Source organism: Ammodytes marinus (genome assembly GCF_949987685.1).
Source record: "Ammodytes marinus genome assembly, chromosome: 17".
Taxonomy (NCBI): domain Eukaryota; kingdom Metazoa; phylum Chordata; class Actinopteri; order Uranoscopiformes; family Ammodytidae; genus Ammodytes; species Ammodytes marinus.
In genome coordinates this window covers 23,954,769-23,962,402 of record NC_137221.1, presented here as the reverse complement: position 1 = coordinate 23,962,402, position 7,634 = coordinate 23,954,769, and positions in this window count along the sequence as shown.

The following is a 7,634-nucleotide window of genomic DNA, read 5'->3' as shown; positions in this document are numbered from 1 at the left end:
TTTATTATCATAAAGCGTACCTTCATTAAATATCTGTCAGCAAACATGAACTTGAAAACTGAAAACTTGAAATGTGCAACTGTAAAAGGAAAAACAAAAAAACACCTCTACATACATACATGTCTGTGTTTATCATTTCTATTTCAGACCATCCTATGATGGTGTGATGGTGATGATCCTATGAGGTGTGTATATCATAGCCAGAAAGATAGGGGAGCTGTTCATTTTTTTAACAGTAAACGGTAGCGCCTCTGCTTCATTTTTGCGAAGCTGTCGATCAATTGTGACTGGCTTAATTTGGAGAGTTCTCCTCGCTCAACCGACATGATGGCAAGATGATGAAGCCTATCTTGCCCCATTGTGCTCCTCAACCAAGTGTGAAGGCGTCTCAGTACGCTGAATGTCCTTTCACAACTGCAGCTGTTAGACATTCTATGCTTCCAGAGGATAAAAATGTAACGCGCCCCACACACATCCTACCTCTACTGCGCGTCTACCTCGCGTCTGCGTCTGACTTTTTGTCACAGAAATCAAGGTAGAGCGAGCACACATCCAACCTCAGACGCACTGCTGAGGCGCGTCGGAGGCACGTCTGCAGCGCCGCTCCCCTTCACCTCAGGAGGCTCGCCTATTTTTTTCTGAGAGCAGCGCGTCTCTCTCGCGTCTCTGTGCTTTAACTGATAGAGAAATACTCTGCTGACAGTCATACCAGCAGCATTCAAGTTACACGTTTACCCGGTGTGTTTATTTCAAAATAAAACATCCCTCAGTCGTATACGCGAATAATCCCTTTATTTCACGATTTAATTGTGCAATCAAAATCCGAGGGATTTAAAACCTAATTTTCAATTAGTTCTGGCATTTCATTTTTGGATAAATGACACATATAGAGATCCAATATAGTGAAGAAATAAAAAAGATCATGATGAGCGCAACAGTTTTCCGTTGCTCTATCTGTGTCTACGGCCTTCTTCTTCCCCGACCACACCCCCCTCTCTCTCTCCCGTATAAATCAGTAAAGTGATTTTTGAAATACTCTGCTGAGAGTCATATTGACTTCATACTGGCAGCTTTCGCTGTAGTTTCACCATTTCCTGGTGTGTCCCCTTCAAAATAAAACTTCCAACAAGCGAAAATATGGCAAAAAACATTTTTTTAAATGGCAATGGGGCGAACGGATTACTGTCCAGACTCAATATAAATCATATGCATCATAGATGACATGAAATAACTTCATTTTTAATGGGAATTATCTATGAAAACTCTATGTAGAAAGATAGGGCTTTTAGAAGCAGCGCTGCTGCAGCAGCAGCAGCTGCTGAGACGATGTGTGTCCGAGAAAAGTCCGAGAGAGGCAGCAGTAAGGTAACGCGACGCGCTCCAGAGGTAGACGCAGGATGTGTGTGGAGGCCGTTACTGTTTACTTCACTTCACGCCGGCCGGAGTGAATGGTCGCATGACGCTGTGCTGGACAGGTTCAAAAAGTCGATATCAAGGAGAATGATTCTCTCCTCAGTGTGTGCATTCGTCACGTACATTTCATTGCAGCGGCCGGCCAATGAGGGGGGCACCATGCATATAGGCCTATTTTAAGAAAAAAAAATGCAAGCATGCATTCTGTAGATTGCCAGATGAGTCAGACTTAAATAAAAAAAAATTAAAGGTATAAATAAATTAATTAATTAAAAAATCAGTGCCCCAGGCATACCCAGGCACCGCAGATCCACAACGGGGCACGTGCCCCGGTGAAAAGGGTCTGCCGACGCCGATGCGGACAGGTATCTGATCCTAAGGAGATATTCACTGATTTTGACAAAAAGAGATTTTATCCAAAAGCATATATCGCTGACTCCACCTTTTAATTAATGACTGACTGCACCCTAACACAATGTGAAACAAGTATAGGGGTCGGAATACTTTCTGAATGCACTGTACAGTATGAAGGATGCATGTTCAATGGACTTCCAAGCACCACATTCCCCCAGCCTTCTGTTCCTCCGACCTAGCGAATGATTGATAATGTTTCCATACAACCAAGGGCGTAGGATTATATAGGGACGGTAGGGTCCCGACCCTACCAAAATCCAGCCTCTACTGTGTAGTCCCTACCAATAATACACCCGCTGTCCGTATTGTTTAGGCAATAATTATAGTACACAAAGGGTTAAAAATCAGTCTCTGCTAGAAGTCCCGCCTCTAAACAACTATCGCGCTTTGATTGGCTGTAGCGGTTTCCCGCAAACCTATATTCAACCTGATTGGCCGTCCCCGCTGTCACTCCATCTGCTTGTTAAAAAAAAAAAAGCTACCGGCAACTTGCTAGTCCCAGACAGGAGGAGCAACAGGACGCCTCAGTGCATAGCTAATATCTGCATCTGCGAGTGTAAGTTCTGCCTTCGGTCACGTCAGCGAGACGGATTTTAATATCAGTGATGTCATTTGCAGTAACACTTATATTTGTGTGTGTTTTATGCTTGTGCGTGCGCTGTGTGTGTGTGTGTGTGTGTGTGTGTGTGTGTGTGTGTGTGTGTGTGTGTGTGTGTGTGTGTGTGTGTGTGTGTGTGTGTGTGTGTGTGTGTGTAGGATGTCGAAGAAACGAAAACTGGACATAAGAGACTTCTTTAGAAGTCAACGTGTAAGTTAATTAAAAGGTTAGGCCTATATATTTTAGAGCCATAACAATACTGATATTGATTATTAGTCAGCATAGGCTATAATGCCAAAGAGATCCGCATTTTAAGGTATAGGCCTACCATTATTTTCATGTTTTATTTGTGTGGAAAGGGAGCAATGGTTTAAAAAAAATGTTTGGGATAAATAAACATTAATTAAATTTAATAACCTTTATTTTCCTTCAAGGTTTCCCTCTCATTTACAGTAACAACAAGCACATTGCAGATGCTCATGTGATTTTATACATATAGTTTGGGGGAATAAAACATAATAATTGTGTGAACATTTTGTCTACCCATGTATGTACCCGAATATATCTGTTCATATGTCATGCATCAACATACTTCTGTCAGGTGACAGACAGTGGAGAGACTGGAGGAGATAGAGGAGGAGAGACTGGAGGAGGAGAGACTGGAGGAGATAGAGGAGGAGAGACTGGAGGAGGAGAGACTGGAGGAGATAGAGGAGGAGAGACTGGAGGAGATAGAGGAGGAGAGGATAGAGAAGGAGACAGAGGAGGAGATGATAGAGAAGGAGACAGAGGAGGAGATGCTGTAGAAGATGAAGGAGAGGCTAGAGAAGGAGAGGCTGGAGGAGATGGAAGAGAGGCTGGAAATTCACAGGTGAGGTTCAATAATGATTAATATGTTAGTCATGAGATTCAGTTGCACCAGAGTAAAGTTGAAAACTCTTCTAAGTTGACTCATTTTCGTTCATTAGTTGCTTTAACCTATAACATTACAGAATGCATATTCTCTTTTGATATTACAGATATGCATTATAAACATGTTAATAAACCGATTTATTGATTTTTTTTTCAATTATCATTGCGAATACAAAAAAAAACCTATCAACTTTAGGAAGCACTTTCATATCCCACGGACCCCACCAATGTCCAAATCAAACCTACTCCCTTGCATACAACGGTAATATTGTTTGCATTTTATATTTAATCAGTGACATGGTTTGAGACCAAATCAGACCCTATACATGTACAGGCTGTAATGCAATGCATAACTTCAAACTATAGTTAAAAGGCAATGTAGTTCCCAAGCATCTTATACGTATCTCATAAACTATACATGTTTGGTTATATGTGGTGTATGTTTGATTAGTGTGGCCCCGAGTATCTTTAAATAGAGTGGGAATACAAAGTGAATTGAAAGACTCATGCAACTCATCAATTTAAAATCATAAATGTCATGGCTACGCGTTCAGCATGCTGTTGATCGGAGTGCACTGTATAGCATATTGAATTATCTTGACACGCCATTATTTTTGAGCTTATACATGGATAAGCAATAGAGCCAAATTGAACGTTTTGAAATATTGATGCAACATGTGCCGTGCATAAAGGCTGAGCTATAAATACAATGTGAACACAAGTGAGTGGGCGTCCACAACCTTTTAATGCATCCTATATCTTATAATAACTGTTCATATCATTGTTTGTTCAGTGTGTGGATGATGTCCATACACAAGAGATTAAAACATTGGATTAAAAAGAATGGAAAGTATAATGTGTTTTTTTTTTAATTCTGACTCAACAACCACACTAATTATAATTTGCCAAAATGAACAATCTTCTCCCAACAGCAGCCAGAAAACAGCTGCAGTGTGAAGTCAAGCTGTGAGCTATCTGAGCCGCTCTCATAATGAACAGTAACACTTATGGAGCCAATTCTCCTGTGGCTTGGGTTTTTATTTTTGGTATCCCATTTACACATTGAAATTTAAAAATCCCCCATTCATTTGAATGTATTTCAGCTAAGCGGGGGTATGGAAGCCGGGAATACACCGTTTTTGATGGTGGATTAAAGGGGGCACTCAATTGAACACCCCCCTTCACTGATTAAACGCTAGAAATGCCTGTATTTCTGATTTCATCCTTTTGAAAGAGAAATGGTTAAAATGACAGATAGAGATAGGCAGATGGACAAGAGACATAAACACTTTCAGAGCTGTTGCCATGAGGAACAAGATATTTTAGAAGCTGTCTTTCTTAACCACTGCAATGTAATGTATTTATTTTGCTTCAAATATAGGACATTTGATTTATAATGATCTAAAGTGTCCTTTGTCTAGCGAGGTTATTTACCCTACACCCAACTTGCAATCATTATGACCCTTTTAACTTCCATACTTTTTGTATATTTGCATAAAGTTGCAAAATGGATTATTCATAACTCATTAACCACCCTGTCCTTTTCACACATGTTGGCAAAAAAAAAAGGACCCAAATTGTGTCTTGCTGAATTGTTTGAGCTCACTCATGAATAACTGAATACGGTAATACTAGTCTTTCACCAGACATATCTCTAACACAAACCCCAAACTTTTTTCAGAGCATGGAAAAGTACCCGACGGATTTAAACAGTATATCTGTCTGATTCTAAAGGGGCTGCTTTCATGTTTTTTTTTAATTAAACAAATACTGTGTGTATATCATGCATATGAATTATTTTCAAAGTTGCACCGTAGCCATAACAATAACATAAATTGGGTTGATGACAAACCTAATAGTATTTATGATAATGATTACAATACAGCACACACCCATTAAGACAGTATCAATGATTTTGATAAGGCAACCCTGTGCTTTAATCTGTATGCTGGATTCCCCTAAACAAATGATGAAGATGGTAAAAGCTGTCTAGCTGAACAAGAATAAACCCAGCGTTAGTGTTCCACAAGCAGTGCATAGCTCATGTACGTTGACAGGACATCTTCTTCTCACATCGGGACAAATAAGGCAAACTAAAGCAGCAAGTTAGATGATGTGACAGGGGTTAAGCTGGCCGCTATTTGTAGTGAGAGATTTGGGCTGCATTCCAATACCCATACTTCCCTGCTATTTAATATGACAGAAAAAGTTTTTTTTAATGTCCCAATTCATTATATCAAATGCAGAATGCTGAAAATAGATGACCTACTATTGTACATCCGGTCTCAATTTCCAGTGTGCCAACCAGAATATGTATATATATATTTTTTTTAATATTCTGTCCCACAATCCTCTTCACAGCGTGAGTTACATCACATCGACTGAGCCCCCGAGTGAAAACAACAATCCCTGTGTTCCAAATCGCATACTCTTTCTTTTTACTACAGCATACTACATACTTCGGCTGATCATAGAAAGTATGTAGTTTGCATGCAGTAGGCATACAATTGGGAAATACTTTTACTTATTTCATTCATCATCAGTACCTCACGGCTCTTTGTTATATATCTGTCACATTTCTAGTAGTTTTCACTCTGAGGCTCAGTCGATTTGTAACAGTGGATTGTGGGTTAAATCACCAAAAAAGCATGCTGATGTCCACACTAAAAATCATGACCGATGTAGTAGAACATATTTTTTTAGAATACTCCATCTGAACACATGTATTAGGACCTCCTAAATCTTTTTTTTTTACCATGATAATTAGCAGGGAGGTATGGGTATTGGAACACAGGGCTTGATGCAACGGGCATACAGTATAAGCAAAAGGTCAGTTCAAGGCGCAACATTGTGAAGAAATCTTTAAGTAAAAGTATGTCTAAATTGTATGCCTACTGCATTCAAACGACATAAAGCTGCAGTGTGTAGGATAGTAAAAAGAAAAGGGTATGCAATTTGAAACACAGGGAGAGAATGAGATGTATAGGCAGGTAAAGTCTGAGGGCATCTTGGTGGGAAAATAGAAGTGGTTTCTTGTATATTAGAAATAAACCCAGGAACCTGCTGGCATTCAGACATGTTTTTATTATAACTGTTAGTTAAAGTCAGATGTTGGATCCAACCATTTAAGCACACATAGAAGGGCACTCAAATGAACAACCCAATCACTAATGAAACTTTGTATAATCATGTATGAACACTAAACAGTGAATACAGTTCATACTAAGTCATCACCATGTCCGTCTTATGATGACAGTAATGCTGATACACGTTCTTGTCCACTGGGTGACACTGTCCCCTTCAGAACAACAGTGCACCACTGTCGTACACGATTTGAACTGACGTTGTGGTTTCTTCTTCTTTTGTTTTCAGCCTGCTATCCCATGGAAAGAGGGAAACAGTTCAAATCATGACTCCATCATAACTCAAGGCACACGGAGCAAAATCATAGTCTTTTCCCTTGAACTCACCACCTCATGAATATAACACATCATATAAGACATACACTTTTCAAGATGAGGGCTTCATTGGTGAAAATGACATAAGGATAAGGTCTTCTGTGTGTCACAAAGCATTCAGTATTCACACAGCTGATCAATTCAAGCCTGTGTTTCTTCAAAACCTGCAGACCCAAAGCTCTCTGCAAACCTACCTTACATAGCCCATACCATTGCATTCTGCTGCATATACAAAAAAACATTTTGACTTGCAAACGCTCAAGATGGTTATACTGTGTGTATCATGCATATGATTCTTTATAAATTGACAACCCTATGCACAGCGATAACATAAATTGTACAAATTCTGTCGTTGTGATAAATAATTACAATACAGATACACATTTATCCGGTGAAATGACCTCTTAAAAACCACACCGTTAAAAGGCACTTAACACCTAGGTTTCATGTACGTCACAAATGTATATCAAAAATGAACAGTACATCATTGATTTCCGATGATAAGGCACCATCTGTATAGGCTGTAATGTGTGTGAAGATTCCCTTTGATACATGACAAAACGCCTACAACTTGATAAACAATCCGGCGTTCGTGTCACACCGAAGGAATTTTAAAACAGTTCCTGTCATGTTACAGCACAGACAAAAATGAGGAAAAATCTCCCAGGCGGCTTCACTCTTAATCCACACCTGGCTGCAGGTCTCCCTTTTGGGGCCAATAGATGTTCCAAAAATCAACCCCCTAAGATACAATGTTTTTTTTTTAATGCCTCACTTTGTAGACTAGTACTTAAATAACCTGTAATCCAAGATTTGGTGAACAGTTGTGACGCTGCCCT